Below are 20230 nucleotides of genomic sequence, written 5' to 3'. Positions count from 1 at the left end.
GGCAAGCTGTTTTTCTTTAGGGGCTTGGGTTGAGGGGCACGCAGTGTAGGTCAGCTATGTGTCTTGTGGTTTGTGCTGTGTTGTGGTGGTTGAGTGCGTTTCTGCCTTGGGGGTCTCTGGTGTTTGGGTAGATTTCTTTTGAGAGCCTCCACGAAGGTGGGTGTATGGTTTGTGTTTTTATGTGACAGCTGTGATGGTGGGTGTTCTGGAAGGCTGTGTGTTGCATGTGGTGTGGTGCAGGTGTTGACCACCTCCTCTTGACCAACTATTCCGATCTTGGCTTGAGAGTGCATGGCTTCCAGTTTGGATATATAAGTGCATCTCTCACAAGTCTGAGTGTTGGGAGGTAAGAGGAGACGGTTGTCTGTGTACATGAGGCAGTTCTTTCACTGCCTCAGAATGTCCAAGTTCACCAGGTTAATAGCAACTGAAATTTAGACATGCCAGCAGAGATGGTCATTATTACTAAGTACTGGAGCTGTTTCCTTATATAGTCCTTTTACAGGAAAAATGTCTCTCAAGGTGTCTGAGTCTGTACAGAGCACTGTCAAGCACTTGAGGGGAAACTAATACATAGACCCTGAAAATTTAAGGATGAAGTATTTAGGCAGATATTCTGAAGATTGTCCCAGTTTCAGACCTTTTTGAAAGGTGTCACTTTCTTCTGTCAGTTTAGCCTGTGAATCCTTACTTTTTTCCTCTTCTATCTCAGTGCCAGTTTTTAATTGTGAGACAATCTTTAATAAGAAAACTAGCAGACCTGCCTGATTATAGGATGAAAGTCCATGGAAAAGTCTGTTAAGCTGGTTTCTGCAGTGCACTTTCACTTAGCCTGCTTTAATTTTGACATGTGGAATGACAGAAAACAAGTTAATCACATCAGTAGTGGTAAATAATACATTCTCTTTAAATGGAGTAGTATTTAAAAGTTGCAGTAAATACAGCATATCCTGAATAATGTGCCTTATTTTTTTCTACTAAGGTTTTACAATGCAAATCCACAAGAGATGTTATCTTTACATAGTATTGTTAAATATAGGGCTGCAATGTTGAGTTAATATATATTATTTTATATGTATTTTTTTATAACAATGTTACTAAAATGACCTTTAGATGTATGTAACTAATGTATATACAAGACATAATTAATGGAGTTTTTTTGTTTGGTCTTTGCTGTTAATTAACAGTTATATAATGAGTTGTGTTGGGCATTTGTTTTATCTCTGATGAAGTATTTGAATGGAAAACAAAAGCGCTTAGATCTATTAAACTGTTGAGATTTATCTTACACTTGGTGGTTTTGGAGTTCATTTAGTCCTGCAGTTTTGTCTGTTGGTAGACACTGCAAGAGTTCATCTTTTTACCACTGTGGTTTGTTGGAGGAGTATGTCTTTTTTTTGCCGATGTTCTTCATGTTTCACTGTTGCATTCATCACACTTGGGTTATCCACCTGCAGGTATCCCTGTCAGCCCGAATACCAGAGTCTTGGGATTTCTGCATCGGATGCTGTCACTTCTTCCATAATGTCAGATCGTCAAGGGTATAAAACATGCAGCCGACGCCACTACATCAGCTTTTCTTGCTGAGTGGAGCCTGAAGCAGAAGCAGTTCGCAAGTGTCGGTCGGTCGCCTCCTGAAATTTTCGTTTTTCAAGTTTCAGACCTGAAGTCTTCTAAAAGGTAAGTACCCCGTAAGTCCCAGCAGGAGGGCCAGATTTTGCATCCTCAGCTGCAAACCTTGAACCTAGCAGCCTGGCTCATCCCCTGAACATTTCACCAGCAAGCCTCAGTAAACAGGTGCTGGATGTCATCCTTGAGGCAAGGAGGCCTAGCACTAGGAAATCCTACTCAGAAAAGTGGAAAAGATACTGCTCTTGGAGCCAGCCTCAGGGAATGGACACAACTGTGCCCAACTTACCTCATATCCTAAATTACTTAACAGAACTGCTCCACAAAGGCCTATCCTTCTCTTCAATTAAGATTCATGCCTCTGCCATCTCAGCTCATTGCAGTACTGAGCCATCCCTCTTCTCTCACCCTCTGGTCAAACAGTTCCTGAGAGGAGCCCAAATTGTAAGACCCCCCCCCCCCCCACCCAGGAGAGCTCTCACTCCAGCCTGGGACCTTAACTTTCTACTGGAGAAGCTCACAATTCCTCCCTTTGAACCTGCTGCTACAGCAGAGTTAAAATTCCTCTCTTGGAAAACAGCCTTACTTCTTGCCATCATTTCAGCAAGAAGAGCATCTGAATTGCAGGCCCTTATGGCCATGGAATCCTTCATTATCTTCCATGCGGACAGGGTTTCCCTCAGGACTAACCCATCGTTTATGCCCAAGGTGGTATCTAGTGCAGCTTTAAACCAATCCATTAATTTGCCAACCTTTTTCCCTAATCCTCAGAATAAAGGGGAAAGGATCCTGCACTCCCTGGATGTGCACAGGCAGCTTAGGTTTTACCTGGGTAGGACTAAACCTTTCAGAAAGTCTGACCAGGTGCTAGTCAGCTTTGCTACAGGGGCAGAGGGCAAGGCCATTTCAAAGCAAGCCATTTCTAAATGGATAGCACACTGCATCCATTTCTGCTACAAACACCATGGAAAGCTACCCCGCAGAGGATCAGAACTCATTCCACTAGGGCTACCTCAACCTCTACAGCATTTCAAATAGGAGTCCCTACCAGGAACATCCTGGAAGCTGCAACCTGGAGTTCTGTACACATCTTCACCAAGCATTACCACTTACCTATCTTTTCTAAATACAGAGCTGGGTTTGCCACAGCAGTCTTACAAGGCCTGCTAGCCAGCCCTAATGCTTTTTGACTGCCTCCACCCTTCCTCAGCTCTGGGAATCAACCCAAGTGTGATGACTGCAACAGTGAAACACAAAGAACATAGTACAGTTGTGTACTCTTACCATAAATGTAGATGTATGAGTGTATTCACTGTTGCAGTCCTGGATGTTCTTTGTGTTTCACTGTTGCAGTCATTACATTTGGGTAATCCTGCTGGCAGGTTGCCCTCAGTCAGCCTGAATTCCAAAGTCCTGGGTCCTGCGTTGGCTGCTGTCGCCCCTTCCCTAATGTCAGGTCGTCAGGGGTATAAAAGATGCGGCCGATGCCATTTTCTTTAGTCTTTCTTGCTGCGCGGTGCCCAAAGCAGAATCAGTTCGCAAGTGCTGGTCGGCCGACTCCTGAGATATTTGTGTTCCAGTTTCAGATCCGAAGTCTTCAATAAAGCTAAGTACCCCGTTGGGGAAATTTTTTTCTTGCTCCAGACTAATGTTAATAATTGTATTTCTTGTGGAAAGCAAATACCTCATAAGGACGTTCATTCTTACTGTATTCCTTGCCTAGGCCCTGATCACAACATTGCTGGTTGTCGGTTTTGTGCTAGATTTAACCAAAGCTCTATTAAACATCGGTATGATTTTGCTTTAAAATATTTTGGAAAAACGCAAAGAAAAGGAGAGAGAGAGAGACGATCGAGGCCCAAAACCGACGACGAAGCTTCTCCTAAGCCAGTCGCCGGTTCTCAGTGAAGTGCTTTCTCAGCCCCTGACGTCCGCTACTTCAGAGTCGCAGCCCGCTAGCGACTCCCACGTGGAGTCAGCCATGCCGCTGGAAACTCAAGGTATTGGAGTCTCGAATACTATTCCTTCAGATGGGTCCAGAGCCGCTGAGCAGGCACCGGCTTCTGAGGGTGTATTCAGGCCTAAGCATCTTTACATTAAACCAACCTCAGCTTCAAAGGCAGACTAAAGCACCTTCTAAAGCAAAGAAACACACTCAAGAGCCATGTGGACATGCCTCTATGCCCAAAAAACAGATGCTCAAAATGGCTGAAGACTTACCTTGATCAGGGGTTCCCATCCCCCTCCTGATAAGAGGCCTAGGCAAGAGACAGACTATGAATCTTCAGATCAGGTTTCTATTTCTTCTGATTCCTCTTCTGATCAGGCATATTCTCTTCCTCCCTATGAGGATTCTGATGCTGAAGAAATCTATACCTTCAGCTTCTCCTCCAGAGGACTATTCATTTGGGGAAACCTTGCATACATGAGGGAGCATTTCCACTGGGAGAGCCAAGATTTTTCAGAATCTAAAAAGTGGCTCAAGGATTTCCTTTTACTACCTCAACACAGGCCACTAGCCATTCCACTTGTGTTAGATATTGTAGATGATGTGTTTTCGGAGTCTAGTCTTACCCCTGACTCCTTACCTCCAGCTCCTGTTAAGCCTGACAGATATTACAGGGTTCCTGACTCTCATAAATTCCTTTTTAAAAACCCTGCTGCAGACCCAGAAACTATTTAACAGGGTCCCAAAGGAGTTAAGGCTTCCGCTGCAAAAAACCCTACCCCCTCTGACAGAGATTCTAGGGCACTGGATAGATGGGGAAAAAAGGTTTACACATCTGCTACCCTGGCTATAAGGGCCTTAAACTGTCAGTTTCATATGCTCAAATATCAGCAACATGTCATGGCATTGCTTAAACAGAAAATGTTATTAAACTCTGTGCAGAAAACAAGGAAATGCAGGATTTATTGCATGCAGCTGAACAAGTTGGAAAGCATACTTTGCAATGTGGTTTTGATTCTTTGGAGGCCTCCTCAGGGCCGCAGTTACGGGTTCTGTAATTAGGAGGCATGCTTGGTTAAAGGAACAAAATCTGCCTGATCATGTCAAGGTTAAATTATTAGATGCACCTTTACAGCATGTTGGTGTTAAGGCAGAGGAGGTGTTAAAGAAAATGGAGGACAAAGCTAAATCTATGCAAACTGTCAAAGATTTTTTACAAGTACACCACCTAGGTTTAGTAGATACTGACCTACAAAGAATTGGTCCTTTCCTGTGTCAGACAGACCTCAAAGGGGCAGATCCAGACGCCCTAGAGGAAGATCCCAGGCGCAAGGTTCCTACAGGTCAAAACAATGGGGGTGCTTCTACCTCCAAATCTGGAGAAGACAAATCACAACCATACAGGAAACAGTCCCAATGACTTCCCCCTGCCTGCACCAAGCACTTATCTCCTGGCAGCACCCTTGGGGGGGAAAATTAGTACTTTTTTCTCAAAATTGGCACATTATAACCCGAGACAAGTGGGTTCTAAATATCATGTCACAAGGGTACAAGTTCCATTTCCATACCCTGCCAAAGGCAAACGGCTGGCCAGATCTGCCAAAAAATCAATGGGCAGAGGCACAAAAACAAGTCTCATCCCTCATGGACATGGGGGCCATTCAACAAGTACCAGAGCAAGAGCAGGTACAAAGATTTTACTCAAGACTGTTCCTGGTACCCAGAAAGGACAAGACCTGGACACCAATACTGGACCTATCTATTCTGAACACATTCCTGGATATACAAAAATTCAAGATGATGACTTCGCAGCAGCGTCTGTCCATGCTGGGCAAGAACGCTTGGCTGGTGACTCTAGACCTAAAAGATGCATACCTATCAGACAATTATGCAGAAGATACCTCAGATTCAAGGCTGGCTCAATGCATTGACAATTCTCTGCACTGCCCTTTGGCTTATCTACTGCGCCCAGGGTCTTTACAAAGTGCCTGGCGGCAGTAATTGCATTCTGCAGACAAAGAGGAATACAAATATATCCTTACTTGGACGACTGCCTAATTCAAGCAGAGAACAAGGACATTCTTCTACAGCATCTGGCGTTTGTGAAAAGACTTCTAACATGCCTAGGGTACACAGTCAACGAAAAGAAATCAAAACTAGTACCCTCTCGAGATAATATTCCTGGGTGCAAGCTTAAACACAACTGCCCAGATGGCTTATCTCACGCCAGACAAACAAAGGCAACTGACTACCTATTTCAAAATGTTGGCAACAAGAGGGCCCAGTTATCTGCAAGAAAAATTCTGCAGGCTTTGGGCTTCATGGCATCCTGCTAATTCCATGTGCAAGACTGCATATGAGGAAACTTCAGTGGTACCTAAATAGTGTTTGGACTCAACATTGCCACAGCCTGGAAACAATGATTACTCTCATTCCCTGCCTACAACAGGAGTTTCGATGGTGGGCAAAGGCTTGTCACCAAAACAAGGGGCAGCCATTCAAATTACCCCCCAGCCAGGCAGACACTAACAACGGATGCATCAGATTATGCCTGGGGGGCCCACATGGCAGGAAGATGCATTCAGGGCACATGGTCCACAACCCAAATGCATCTACATATCAATCAAAAAGAGATGCTAGCTGTTCAGAATGCCCTGACAGCCTTCAAGGACCTACTTCATCCGGGACAACTACTGATAAAGACAGACAACACCACGGTCACGTGGTATATAAACAAGCAGGGGGCACACATTCTTACCCCCTTTGCAGACTAGCCATGACTTTGTGGGACACAGCATTAACTTACCAAGTAAATCTGCAGGTACAATTCCTGCCAGGAAGGAAAAATACTCTGGCAGACGAACTAAGCAGAAACCTCATGGATCCCCATGAGTAGCAGCTGGATCCACAAGTCTTCAGCATGATAACAAGGAAATGGGGATGCTCGGACATAGATCTATTTGCCTCCCCTCACAGCTACCAACTAAAAAGATTTTGCACAAGGACTTATCACAGACAAGCATGGAAAGTGGACGCCCTATCAGTATATGCCTTTCCCCCACTGCCTCTCCTCCCCAAGGTACTCCTAAAGGTCAGACAGAAGAAGCCAAAAATTATACTGATTGCCCTAGACTGGCCCCGCCAGTGCTGGTTTCCAGTCCTAAAGAACTTGTCTCAATGCCCAGCTTGGACCTTACCTCAAATACCCCATCTACTGTCCCAGCAAAACAATCAGATCCTGCACAGCCAACTCAGGACTTTAAACCTGGCAGCATGACAGATAATGTAGTCATACAAAACACACCTCTCAGTAAAGCTGTGATGGGTGTCATTTTGGAGGCCAGAAGGCCTAGTACTAGAAAATCTTATGTTGGAAAATGGAAGAGATTCTGTGCCTGGAACCAGGCACAAGTAACTGATACAGCTGTGCCAAATATCCCTCAGATTTTGCAATACTTAACTGAGATGCTGGACAAAGGCCTATCTTTTTCATCTATTAAAATTCATGCCTCTGCCATTTCGGTTCATTACAATACAGAGCCACCAATCTTTTCTCATCCCTTATTAAAACAGTACCTCAGAGGAGCCAAAAATTTAAGGCCTCCAAGGAAGTCACCAATGCCTGCATGGGACCTCAACTATGTCTTGGAAAAACTCACCCTGCCTCCTTTTGAGCCAGCTGCTACTGCTGATATAAAGTTTTTATCTTGGAAAACAGCTCTGCTCCTAGCAATAACTTCTGAGTTTCAGAGCTACAGGCACTCATGGCTGTGGAACCTTTTATCATTTTTTATCCAGACAGGGTCTCTCTGAGGACAAACCCAACATTTATGCCTAAGGTGGTGTCCAGTGTGGCTTTTAACCAAACCATTCATCTGCCAACTTTTTATCCAAATCCACAGAACAAGGGGGAGAGAATTCTGCATTCTTTGGACGTACACAGACAGCTTAGATTCTACTTGGACAGAACCAAAGTGTTCAGAAAGGCAGAGCAATTACTAGTGGCATATGCTGCAGGATCACAAGGAAAGGCCATCTCAAAGCAGACTATTTCAAAGTGGATAGGCCACTGCATTCGTTTCTGCTACTTACACCATGGCAAGCCAGTGCCTAAGGGCATTAGGCCGCATTCAACCAGAGCTGCATCCACTTCAGCAGCCTTTCTCAGGGGAGTACCAACCAAGGACATTTTAGATGCCGCTACTTGGAGTTCAATGCACACCTTTACAAAGCACTATCATCTGCCACTCTACTCTAAATCCAGGGCAGGCTTTGCCACTGCAATTCTGCAGGGCCTCATAGCCGCTTCTAATGCTGTTTAGCTCCAGCCTCCCAACCATAGCTTTGGGACTCTACCCAAATGTAATGACTGCAGCAGTGAAACACGAAGAACATAGTACAGATGTTCTTCATCTCACATTGCTGCAGTCCTTACACTTGGGTAGTCCGCTGTCCTCGGTCGGCCCGAATATCAAAGTATAAGGCTGACGTCGGTCAAGGCGCATTTGACTGACATCAGGACGTCAGGGTACAAATGCGCATGACCGACGTCATATCCTCAGTCTTTTTTGCCGCATGGTCCGATGCAGAAGCAGCATTGCAAGTGCCGGTTGGCGTTCTGAAATTTTTCGATTTCGGAGTTTCAGACCGAGTCAAAGTTGGCTAAGTACCCCGTTGGGGAATATTTTAGTTTTTTCTTGCCTCAGTGGTTTACCGGATGTCAGAAAAAGTGAATAACTGTATTTCTTGTGGGAAACAGATACCGCATAGAGATTATCATACTTTGTGTATTCCTTGTTTAGGGCCTGAGCACGACGTTGTTGGGTGTTGCTCTTGTGCTAGATTCAATAAGCGCACTATAAAGAGAAGGTTAGATTGTGCCAGGTTAGTCTTCGGGAAGCGGTGCAATTATAAAATGCCGTCGGATGCCCCGACGCCCGCTTCTTCGAAGAAGCGCAAGGACAAAGCAGCTAAGCTTAGGCTAGAAGAACCATCCGTACCGGACGCCGGTTCTTTAGAGGTGTCGGTGGAGCCGGTGGTTCCACCGGAGGTTTCTTTGGGATCCCAGGGAGAGACTTTGTTATTGCAGGATGTGGCCTCTCAGGAGGCAGGCCAGGCTGAAGGGGCTTCTCAGGTTACTGTACTCCCCTCCTGTTTCCAAGGCTTCTCCCAGAGGCAGGCCAGGTTTAGCTTCAGTTGGTGTCACCCCTAGTTCTTCAGGAACTGTGCCCAAGAAGCATATGCTTAAAATGGCAGAAGATTTGATTACTTTGATTAGGGGTTCTTTGCCCCCTCCTGATAAGAGACCTAGGGTGGAACCTGAGCTAGGGAGTTTTGAGCAGGCTTCGGATGTTTCAGAGTCTTCGGCTGAAGACTTGCAGGAGTATTCTCCTTATTCTGATTCTGATGTGGATGATTCTACTCCTTCTGCTTCTCCTCCTGAGGATTTTTCTTTTCAGAGACTCTTCATTCCATGAGGGAGCATTTTAAGTGGGAAGGTCAGGACTTCTCTGATTCCAGGAAAAGGATTAGGGAATTTTTTTTTACCCCAGCATAGGCCTTTGGCTATACCTCCTGTTTTGGATGTGGTGGAAGATTTTTTACAGAGGCTTCTCTTAATCCTGATTCTTTGCCTCCTGCTCCTGTTAAACCAGATAGGTATTACAGGGTGCCTGAAGCTCATAAGTATCTTTTTAAGAGTCCTAGGGCAGACCCAGAAACTGTTAGTCAGGGGCCTAAAGGTGTTAAGGCTTCTGTTGTCAAGAATCCGGTTCCTACAGATAAAGAGGCCAGGGCTTTGGATAGATGGGGAAAGAAAGTTTATACTACTTCCACTCTAGCTATGAGGGCTTTGAATTGCCAGTTTCATATGTTAAAATACCAAAACTATCTCCTTTCACAATTGAAGTCTAAGGTTGATGCTCTGGCGGAAGGTATTGATTGTAAAGAGTTACAAGATTTAGTACATGTTTCTGAACAGGTGGGTAAGCATTCTTTGCAATGTGGTTTTGATGCTGTACAGGCCTCGTCTAGGGTGGCTGCTACTGGGTCAGTTCTTCGCAGGCACGTCTGGCTGAGGGATCAGAATTTATCTGACCATGTTAAGACAAGGATTTTAGATGCTCCTTTACAATCTGATGTGTTGTTTGGTTCTCCTGTTGAGGCAGTCTTAAAGAAAATGGAAGACAAGGCTAAGTCTATGCAGACTGTTAAAGATTTTTTGCAGGTTCAGCCTCCGAAGTTTAGTAGAAATTGGCCTACCAAGGGGTGGACGTATCCTTCTTATGATTCCCAGTCTAGGGGTAGGTCTAGACGTGGTAGGGGCAGAGCTCAGGGCTCTTTCAGGCCTAGAACAGGAGTTCACCTGCACAGTCTTCGGGTGAGGGCAGGGGTCAGTCCTTTCGTAAACAGGCCCAATGACTTACCTTTTCAGCTGCCAGAGCCTTCTCGTCTGGCAGCACCTTTGGGAGGAAGGTTGGCACTTTTCAAGGAAAATTGGAGTTTAATTACCCGAGACAGATGGGTACTGGATATCATACACCACGGTTACAGGTTTTATTTCCATACCTTGCCTCCTTTCAAAGGCATGCCAGACGTTCCTCCTCAGCAAAGAATAGAGGCTCACAAACAAATTTCTCTGTTACTTCAAATAGGGGCCATACAGCCGGTCCCTATGCCAGAAGTGGGCCTAGGATTTTATTCTCGCCTGTTCCTAGTGCCAAAGAAAGGGAACACGTGGAGACCAATTTTGGATTTATCTACCCTCAACACTTATCTGGACATTCCCAAGTTCAAAATGTTGACGTTACAACAGCTTTTACCTCTGCTGGGCAAAGACCATTGGATGGTAACTTTGGATCTCAAGGAGGCTTACCTTCATGTTCCTATCAGACTGAGTTGCAGGAAGTATCTGCGTTTTCGGGCTGGGACTTCTCATTATCAGTTCTCTGCATTGCCCTTTGGCTTATCTACTGCGCCCAGAGTGTTCACGAAAGTTCTGGCTCCAGTGATAGCTTTCCTCAGGCTAAAAGGAATACAGATCTATCCTTATTTGGACGATTGCCTGATTCTGGCTCAAGGAAGGGACGAGCTTCTTCATCATTTGGAATATGTGATAGCAGTGCTAAGATGCCTGGGGTATTCTATGAACGAAATAAAGTCCAGTCTAGTACCCTCTCAGGAAATGTGCTTTCTGGGTGTAAGACTGAATACAGCATCCCAGATGGCCTTTTTGACCCCGGACAAACAAAAGAATCTTTCCCTTTACTTTCATCAACTGTCTCATCAGTCCAGGCTGACTGCAAGGACAGTCCTTCAAGCCTTGGGGTTCATGGCATCTTGTATTCTGGTGCTTCCCAATGCCAAACTGCATATGAGGAAGTTACAATGGTATCTCAAAAATGTATGGACACAGCACTGCCAGGATCTGGACACTGTCATTCAAATAATACCTTGCATACAGAAGGAATTGTTGTGGTGGGCTCAGGAATGTCACCTAAACAAGGGACTCTCTGTGACCCGGCCAGAGGCGAGTCAGATTCTAACAACAGATGCCTCAGACAAAGCTTGGGGAGCTCATCTGAATGGAAAGTGGATACAAGACAAGTGGCCTGCCAGACTACAACATCTACATATCAACTTGAAGGAGATGTTAGCAGTCCAGTTTGCATTAATAGCTTTCAAGGATTTACTTCTTCCAGGGCAGGTGTTGATTCTAACAGACAACACAACTGTCATGTGGTACATCAACAAGCAAGGGGGAACACATTCTTATCCTCTATGCAGGCAAGCAATGATTTTGTGGGAGACTGCTCTCAGTTTACAGCTAAATCTTCAGGCAAGGTTTCTGCCAGGAGCACAGAACTCCTTAGCAGATGTGTTGAGCAGATGAATCATGGATCCCCACGAGTGGAAATTGGATCCTCATGTATTTCAGAAATTGACAGTGTCATGGGGAACTCCAGACATAGATCTGTTCGCTTCTCCACTAAACCACCAGCTGCCAAAGTTTTGCACGAAAAGGTTTCATCCCACAGCTTGGAAAGTGGATGCTCTTTCTTTCAATTGGAGCAATCTTCATGTGTATGCCTTTCCACCACTGCCTCTCCTCCCAAAAGTACTACTAAAGGCCAGACAGGACAAGCCAAGGATGATTTTGATAGCTCCAGATTGGCCTCGACAGCATTGGTACCCATTACTGAGAAGCCTGGTACGGGAGCCTCCATGGCCTTTGCCTTCGATTCCACACTTGTTGTCTCAGGAGGACAGTCATTTGCTCAATGTCAAGCTTCATTCTCTTCACCTAACAGCCTGGCATATTCTGTTTTGAACCATAGTGGGTCTCAACTTCCACAGCAAGTTTTGAATGTTATTTTGGAAGCTAGAAGGCCTAGTACAAGGAAAGTGTACGCAGATAAATGGAAGAGATTTTTATTTTGGAGTGCAGCAAAGGATTTTGATGTTTCTGAGCCTAATTTAAGTGCGGCTCTTCAATATCTTATCAATTACTGGACAAAGGTTTGTCCTTCTCTTCTATTAAGGTTCATGCTGCAGCAATTTCGGCTCACTATGATTGTGACCCACCATTGTTTTCTCATCCTTTGTTCAAGCAATTTCTTAGAGGGGCAAAGAATATAAGACCCCACGTAGAGCTCCTACTCCTGCTTGGGATCTCAATTTTGTGTTGGAGAAACTCACTCTACAACCTTTTGAGCCTGCAGCTACTACCGAGTTGAAATATTTATCATGGAAGACTGCTTTTTTGTTGGCCATTACCTCTGCGAGAAGGGTTTCTGAGTTGCAGGCCCTTATGGCGGTTGAGCCTTTCTTAATTTTCCATAAGGATAGGGTATCTTTACGTACTAATCCTTCCTTTATGCCTAAAGTGGTTTCTAGTGTGGCTTTAAACCAAACTATTCATTTGCCTACTTTTATGCAAATCCCCAAAATAAAGGGGAAAAGATTTTGCACACTTTAGATGTACACAGGCAGTTGCGATATTATTTGGACAGAACTAAAGGGTTCAGGCAGTCTCAGCAGTTATTTGTTTCTTTTGCTTTGAGTTCTCAGGGCAAGCCTGTGTCAAAACAAACTATTTCTAAGTGGATTGGGTTTTGCATTGCTTTCTGTTATTCCCATCATGGCAAGGAGATTCCAGCTGGGATTAGGCCTCATTCCACTAGGGCTACTGCCACTTGACAGCTTTTGAGGGGGTGGCAACTAAGGATATTTTGGAGGCAGCTACTTGGAGTTCAGTGCATACTTTCTCTAGGCATTATCACCTACCACTTTATTTTAAATCTAGGGCTGGTTTTGCCACTGCTGTTTTGCAGGGCATTTTGGCAGCTCCTGCTTCCTTATAGTTTGGCCATCCTCCCTTATCTCTGCTTTGGGATTCTACCCAAGTGTAAGGACTGCAGCAATGTGAGATGAAGAACATAGTACAGTTTTGTACCTACCATAAATGTAGATGTTCGAAGATCCACATTGCTGCAGTCCAATTTACCCTCCCTCCTTCCCCTCTGTAGTTAGAGGCGGTTGTGTGGGTTGGGTTGTCAATATGGTGTATATTGTATATATTGTACATATTTTTAGTGCTAGGATGGTTGGTTGGTTGTTTGCTGTCTTTTGGTTTTGACCTCTCTTTTTAGGGTCTTCTGACATCTGGGGCAAGAAAAGACTGAGGATATGACGTCGGTCATGCGCATTTGTACCCTGACGTCCTGATGTCAGTCAAATGCGCCTTGACCGACGTCAGCCTTATACTTTGATATTCGGGCCGACCGAGGACAGCGGACTACCCAAGTGTAAGGACTGCAGCAATGTGGATCTTCGAACATCTACATTTATGGTAGGTACAAAACTGTACTTTGTGTACACTTACCATAAATGTAGATGTTCGTGTGTATTCACTGTTGCAGTCCAGATTACCCACCCGCCACCCCCCTTTCTTCTCATGGAACCTATCTTTCCTTCTCTGATTTATACAACCTATGTGGTGTATTTGCTTGTAGATGAAGGTAAAGTTTATATTGGTGCATGTATTTATATATATATATATATATATATATATATATATATATATATAATTTTGGCTACCCTTTTAGGGGGCACCTGACATCTGGGGCAAGAAAAACTAAAGAAAATGGTGTCGGCCGCATCTTTTATACCCCTGACGACCTGACGTCAGGGAAGGGGCAACAGCAGCCGACGCCGGACCCAGGACTTTCGAATTCAGGCCGACTGAGGGCAACCTGCCAGCAGGATTACCCAAATGTAATGAATGCAACAGTGAATACACTCGAACATCTACATTTATGGTAAGTGTACACAACTGTACTGTCCTGCTGCTCAGTGCTAGGAGCCTAAACAGTAAGCTGCACTCCCTTGAAGCACTCCTCACCTTGGAAGATGCGGACATCTGTGCAGTCACTGAGACTTGGTTCAAAGCTATGGAAAGTACCCTAGCCATGCAGGGCTACAATGCCTTTCACACATTCAGACCCCAAAATGAGCACGAAAGAACCAAAGGTGGAGGTATATCCATTTTCATTAAATCCAAGTACACCTCACAACTGGTGAGAGTCTGACTCTTTTGAGCTACTTCAGGTCCAAATAACTATAGGCAAAACACCCTTCCACATCACAGCTAGCTACAGATCCCCCACCATGAACCAGGAGAAACACACCACCTATCCGGACTTGCTTGAATCACTCAATATACAGCCAAACACCTTTGTCACGGAAGACTTCAACTACCCATCCGTCAGGTGGGTGGTTTACACAAGCACAAACTCGATTGCACTGAGGTTTCTGGAATTTTTTAACTCAAATGTACTGGAGCAGTTAGTCTGCATCCCAAAAAGGGGCTCAAGTATCCTAGACCTAGTACTTACCAACATGGGGGGGGGGGTTACTACAATAGCCCCAGTGTGCTGCCCTCCCTAGTTAAGTCGTACCATAAATCTGTCTTGTTTGAAGTAAAGATCAGGCCCGACACCCCACAGGAACAAAAAACTAAATACATTTCTCCAAAACAAACTGTCGCCTCCTAATCAATGGTATAAATGGTTTCAAATCCCCTGCCAACACAGGCAACAATGACTTCTGTGTGGAGAAGTACACTGATGCCCTATATAGCCTCCTAACCAAATTTATTGATCCAGCAGTACCGGACTAAAACTGGGTCCTCTCACAAAAACAAACCACTGGTGGATTGCAAATATAAATAAGTTGTATAACAAAAGAAAGAAACTGATGTCTAAGAACAAGAGGGAACATACTCAGTAAGGGAAGACTAACCAACACAGCCTAAACAAGCAAACTAGAAACCTTGTGAAGTCCTATAAAGCAAGCTGTGAGACTGGACTGGCATACATGTCTAATGACAGTGATAAGACATTCTTTAGCTATGTCCGAAACCTCAAAGGGAACACCCAGCTGTGTGTCGAACTTAGTGGATGGCACCACTCACGTGGAACCTGAAGAAATTGCCAACCTGTGGCTGACTGATTTGGCGACAGTTTCACCCGCTGTCCCCACCAGCCATGCCTCATAGCATTTCTGACACCTGTCCTCTACCATTTATCTCCAAAGAACAGGTTATTCAAGCACTCTCTAAGATGAAAAATATGGCCTCTATGGGACCAGATAGCATCCCAGGCTGCATACTAAATGATCTAAAACAAGACCTAATGAAACTACTAAGCCGTATGTTTAACCACAGCCTGAGCACTGGTTTTGTGCTGGAGGAGTGGAGAACAGCAACAGTAATCCCCTTGCACAAAGGGGGTCCATCAACCGACCCTGGTAACTGTAGACCTATTAGCCTGATCAGCCTTATCTGCAAGGCCATGGAAAGAATCATCATGGACCTTATCAACCAGGACATGGGCAACCTTCAGACTCTTGACCCAACCCTGTTTGGTTTCATCAAGGGTGGATCTTGCTTATTAAACCTGGTGAACTTCTTTGAGAAAGTCACCAAAGCCCTGGATGAGGATAAAGCAGTACAGACCACCTATCTTGATTTAGCCAAGGTGTTTGATACAATTCCCCACTCAGGAATTATTGAGAATAACGCCCAGCTGGGTATCAACCCATTTGTCAGTAGATGGGTAGCAAACTGGCTCACAGATAGAATGCACGTCCACCAGTAGACAAGTTTACCAGTGGTGTACCACAGGGATCTATATTGGACCCCCCCCTACTGTTTGGAATTTATTTTTCTGAGGTTCAGTCAAAAGTTGATGGCCTATGGCTTACTAAGTTTGCAGATGACTGTAAACTGGGAGCAATCATAGAGTCCCCCAACAACATCAAATTACAGAAGTGGCTGATACAGACAAATGATTGGTGCCAGGGCCATGGACTGAAACTAAATGCAAAAAATGCCTCATTATCCCCTTTGGCAGAGAAGTAGCCCTTGCTAGTTACAGTGTAGACAACACCCCTCTAAGCTCAAATACAGTGGTTTGTGACTTGGGAACTCAGGTTGATAGTAATCTAAACTTTGATCGCCATGTGTCCACAGTAGTAAGTAAAGTCCTTCTACACTGCCCATCACATAAACAAGGACATCAGATACAAGGCAAGGGAGGCCATTACTCCACTGTGTTCGGCCCTTACCAGACCACCGATTGAGTACGATGCTCCCTTTTGAATATACCTCACCAGACACCTGTAGTAGCTGAAGAAGACCACAGAGGTTTCTAACCAAAAGAATTCAGGGCCTGCAAGACATAACCTACAAGGAAAGGCTGAAAGCCCTGTCACTGTACTCTGTATCATACAGGCTGCTGAGAGGCGACGTTTGCCTAGCCTATAGAGCAGTCTGTGACCCTGCCCAAATGGAAATGCTGCACATCCGCAAATCAAATGGGACAAGAGTCACTCACTGTTGGCCTGCAACATGAATAGAACTTGTGCAAGAGAGAGAGATGTTTCCCAGAGATTGCCGCTCCTCTAGAATAAAATCCCACTTCATGGGAAACAGAACTCTTCAGTGATCCTATTTAAGCGCAGCCTTGACAGTTGGATGGGAAATTGCAGATTCACCCAGGGTGTGGCACCTGTAGCCCTCATGGACAGGGGCACTCTGTGCTGATCATAGTAACGCTCTGCAAATGACCATCTAACTAAGGTCAGCTGGGTTACTCGGGAGTTTTACATAGCTAGGCATGTAAAGGCCATAGGGCCATTAGCCTAGTAACCTCCTATGAATATAGCCTCGGTTCTTCTATTGAAGGGATTAGCTTGAAGCAAGGCATTGTGGATATGCGCCCTTCTAAGGTGAGCTACTCTTTTGGCAATGTTCATGATTTTCCTGAGACCTGGTGAAGTACTTTTACAAAAGGAAATGCGCATCAACCATTGTGCAGTGTCTTTGTATCCCATACCCCTGATTTCTGTCTGTTCTGTTAGTCCTACCCATTGTCAAGGAAGACGCCCCCCTCATGGAGGGACCTATGCATCAGGTAGTTCTAGCACTCTGGTTGTGCAAGTGAAGTTTCCTAAGTTAATAGAATCAGTTTTCAAGACTGCATCCTGATGACTTTCAAAAAGTTTGACCTGCCCCTGGCCCTGTGCTGGAGAAGGGTATTTCAACACCTGCTGGCAGTCAGTCAGTTGACTGTTAACAGACTGAACAGCATTTGCTTGAAGCTCATTAACAAAGAAAATGTACCTATCGCTAACTTTTCCTCTTCTGTACTTGAATCAATATACTCCTAACAACTTTCTCTTCTCCACTTCAATCAATATGCCCCTCTTCACACCCTTCTTAAACAGTACTTCTCATCTCTCTCCTTTTCTAACTGTGCTTTCACTAGAGGTCTTAACCTGGTAATGAACATGAGCCTGACCAAGAATTGTGTAGGATATTGTTTGGACTAGATTTCAAAGCCTGGGAGCTCATTAGTCATTTTTAATTTTGTGGGGATGGTGGTCTAGACTTTGGAGATGTAACAGAAGGTATAGTGAGTCCCTGATGAATTATTTGTTGCAGTATTGCTTAATAGAAATTTATCACCAGAAAAGAGGTCTCTTGTGGGTGTGTAGGGTAATAATATATTTTTTAATGCGAGGCATTTTTCATTAAATTATATCAGTTTGTATACCCTAACTAGATGAGAGTATGTTTGGTGGTAGTTAAGCTCAGGTCTATATTACATAGACAAAAAAATCAAAATCTCGAACGCGCGGATGAGCGACAATGCAGGTAATCGAAATCGCTATTGTGGGGGGCTGCACCCTCCCACCACAAAATATATTCCAACTCCGAGATCGCACTACAGTGAGAAAAGGGCAAATTTTCTGATCTTCACTGTACCACTATCTCACAGTATCGATTTCAATTACCTGCGTCTTCGCTCATTCGAGCGTTCGAGATTTTGATTTTTTGTCGTTCTGATAGGAACCCGTTAAGCTCTTGGCAGTTTAGCTGTTTTAAGGCTTGGCAGTGGTGAGTTTGGTGTGCAGTGTTGGCAGCAAATATAGCTACTTTGTTGTAACAAGAAGCTAGTATGGATTTTAGTGTAGATCTTAGATATGTCTATGTAAGGATAGGTGAGGCATAAAAGAGGGTTGGAAGCAATCAGGATGAGGCTCTGTTTTTTCTTGCTGCATCAGTAAGGTATTGTTTGGCCTTGTAAAAGAAGACAAGTTTTTGGTGGGTCATCTTAATTGTCTGAAGAATATGTAGATCAAATTTAAGATGGTTGTGTATTATAGTGCCCAGTAATTTATTATGCAAGATATACTCAGTTTTAGTATTATTTGCAGATGTTACTGAGAGAGAGAGAGAGAGAGAGAGAGAGAGAGAGAGAATGAGAGACCATTTTGACTGTTTTTGATTGATGCTTATGACCCCAAAACATTATATCAGTCTTGTTATATTGGGATTGAGGAGCAGGTTTCGATTGAAGAGAAAGAAATCAAAGTGATTTCTTGGAGTTTGGATGTTGTGAGGGCTGTACATATTAAAGTTTATTCATCTGCATAGTGTTTATGAAAATATTGAAGAAAAGGGTCCTAGTATAGAGTCTTGGAGGGACATCTGTGGTAACTGGAAGAGAAGATATCCTGCTTACCAGTTGACTGTTTGTTGCCTTCCAAATTGATAACTAAGGACACGTGGGGTTGAGAGAGACCTATAGAAGAGAGTTCAATGAGTAAATGTTAGTGTGATCCAGTGTCAAATGCATAAGTCTAGGAGCACAGTTGACAGTAGTTTCAACATTTTTCCTGTACTAGTTTATAGTGTTGTGAAGTGAAGGATGGCAGTGGTTGTACTTTGGTAGGGTCTTTAACCTTGTGTTTTAGAGATTATTTGAATTTAGGTGATTTAGAAGCTGAGCATAAATACATTTTCGACTATTTTTGATAGGGACGAGTATTGCAGTGGGCCTGTAGTTATTAAACTCTGTAGATGAGGCACCTTTGTGTAAAGGTGGAATAAAGGATTTTTTTTTTCCAGATGAAAGGAACATTTTTTTATATAGATCTATTTACTAGTATAGAGACCAGAAAATCTGTTGCTACAGCCATTTTTGAGTAGTCTGGGAGGAGTAGGTCAGCATCTAGGATGGTTGGTTGCTGCTTTTCTAGGTGTTTTTTAATGATGGCGGCAGGTACTGAGCTGAAGTCAAGTAGATGAGAATATTTAGCAGAGGCTGTGGGTACTGAGAGGGTAGTGGAAGTATGAATGTTTGTGATGGACATTATTTTCTCAATAAAATAAGTTGTTTTAACTGTGTGGGGAATTAAATCAGAAGTATTGTTGGATGTAACAGTTGTAGTGGTAGTTTGGCCTGAATGTAAAAGTCTGTTTATGGACGTCCAGAAAATTTTTGAATTGTTTTGATGATTGCTTGTCACATTTTGGTTGGTATTTTGTCTTGCTCGTTAGGTGGCTGAAAAGTTTAAATGCATTCTGTGTTCTATTTTTGTTCCTTTCCAGACTTTTTGTCACGCTGTATCATTAATATCTTTGTTCCCTTTGTTAGCCATGATGCAGGGTTGGATTTGACACTTTTGATATGTACTGGCGCAAGGTTATTGAGAACTTTTAGGATTATCTCATTGAAGTATGCAACAGCAGAGTCTAAGAGCATAGACTTTAGTGTTTTCCATTTATATTCTATTAAGTGTCTTTGTCAAAGTTTGTTGAGTTGCAAACTTGGTTGTAAATTGTATGTTTATCTTGGATATTGTAACTTCTGACTGCTTAAAAACATAGATGGTCACTTAGGCTGTCTGGTAGGCTACCAGCTCTTCTAATTTTGTTGGGTCTGTTTGTAGGAATCCAGTCTAAAGTTGATTGCTTACCAGTGCTTTTCTGGACTCTAATAACTGATGTAATTAACTGTGTAAAGCCGTACAGGTTTATGAAATCAGATGGGGATTTGCCATTGATAAGCTGCTATTCTGTATTTAAGTCTCCTAGTATTATTGTTTCATACTGGATATGATGGGGATAGCCAGTATAGAATATTTTCCAAAGTGGTATTATTTTTACCTGCTGGGGTATGTATGGCTGCTAAACAAACTGTTTTCCTATTACTGATTTTGATGTATGCTATAAGTAGTTCATCATTGTTAAATTGTGGCATCTCTTGTGTATATGTAGTTATGTTTAGGGAATTCTTGCAGACG

At 43.7% G+C, this 20230-nt stretch overlaps 1 protein-coding gene across 1 annotated transcript in view; it reads left to right on the top strand.

Annotated features, from left to right (window-relative positions):
• The window catches only part of UTP20 (UTP20 small subunit processome component), a gene marked incomplete in the record, with an annotated part of 2478305 nt that overhangs the window by 2119045 nt on the left and 339030 nt on the right, over positions 1 to 20230 (top strand).

Source organism: Protopterus annectens, chromosome 11.part0, assembly GCF_019279795.1.
Source record: "Protopterus annectens isolate FY-2018-M chromosome 11.part0, PAN1.0, whole genome shotgun sequence".
NCBI lineage: Eukaryota > Metazoa > Chordata > Ceratodontiformes > Protopteridae > Protopterus > Protopterus annectens.
This window is presented reverse-complemented; position numbering and strand designations above follow the sequence as displayed.